A 1,172-nucleotide genomic window follows, 5' to 3' on the forward strand; every position below is an offset into this window, starting at 1 on the left:
TGTCCTGTCCCTCCTGCCCCTCCCTCTCCAGGCCCCTGTCTGGACGCACTCGCATCCCAGATTCACAGAGGGCACCACGGCACCTCGCACACCTGCGGGGACCTCGGCACAGGGCTGGGTGCCTCCCCTCCGTCCTGCTGCTATTCAGAGCCTGCCCCGGGCACTCGGAGGGAGGCTGTCCATTCCCTCGGGCAGGGGCCACTGTGGCAGGGCCCGGTGCAAAGGCAACGAGGAGGGTACTGGCCCAGGCACCCCGGCTGCCAGGACACAGGCCCCTCAGAGGCCTCAAGGGCATGGAGGGCGCTGGGCCTCCGCTGGGGCTCCCCCCGCTGGGCTGTTCCTCTCTGGGCGCCAGGAGTCACGGCCGGGTGGGACCACTCCTAAGCAGCAGCGCAGCCGTCCCAACCTATAAACCCGAGCTGCGAACTGCGGACCCGCCACCCGTCTCCGGAGGAGGAGCCAGGAACGGCGCTCCGACCACCCATCCCGCGAGACAGCCCCTTCCCGCGAGACAGCGCCCTCCCGCGAGACAGCGCCCTCCCGCGAGACAGCCCCTTCCCGCGAGACAGCGCCCGGTCGGCCGCTCGTGCACCCGGACTCTCTGCAGCCCCGCCCACAACCTCCGCATCTGAGGACCCTGGAGCCTCACACGTGAGCTGCCCGAGTCCTGGCAGGGGACGGGCACCCAGGACACTCACGGGGGGAAGCGGGACAGGCATGCGGCTGCTGAGGAGGCTTCCCGGGAGGAGAGGCGGAGGGTGCCCTTCTCTTGCGTGTTACTCAAACCTCAGCGCCACAGGCACATGCGCAGTGAGTCCGTGGCCCTTTTTGTCATTCTTTATGCTCTTTTGCACTTAAAAAAGTAGCCACTTGCAGTTTTTACAGTGAGCGGTGAACACACACACACGGCGTGTACACGCAGGAGGAGGCTGCACCCCCGGAAGACCACAGCCTCCCGGGTCCCCTGGCGCCCACGGGCTTTGGAGGGGCCCCTCGGGCAGCCGGCTGCTCAGGCTCGGGAGGCACTGCTGGACCCCGAGGGGCCTGTGTCCCCAGCGGCGGGACGGGCTGTGTGAGCGCAGGCAGCGCAGCTGAGACACCACACCTGCTCAGCAGGGCGCAGCGAGCGGCCCGGGGGGGGGGGGGGCCCCACGGGAGCCCCCCCCCCGGAA

The 1,172-nt window shown here is 69.4% G+C and overlaps 1 protein-coding gene across 1 annotated transcript in view; it reads right to left on the minus strand.

Moving 5' to 3' along the window:
* KCNQ2 (potassium voltage-gated channel subfamily Q member 2) overlaps positions 1–1,172 on the minus strand; it is a 48,572-nt gene that overhangs the window by 24,405 nt on the left and 22,995 nt on the right. The window lies entirely within an intron of this gene.

The sequence above is a fragment of the Crocuta crocuta genome, unplaced genomic scaffold (genome assembly GCF_008692635.1).
Source record: "Crocuta crocuta isolate KB4526 unplaced genomic scaffold, BGI_CrCroc_1.0 scaffold613, whole genome shotgun sequence".
NCBI classification, from domain to species: domain Eukaryota; kingdom Metazoa; phylum Chordata; class Mammalia; order Carnivora; family Hyaenidae; genus Crocuta; species Crocuta crocuta.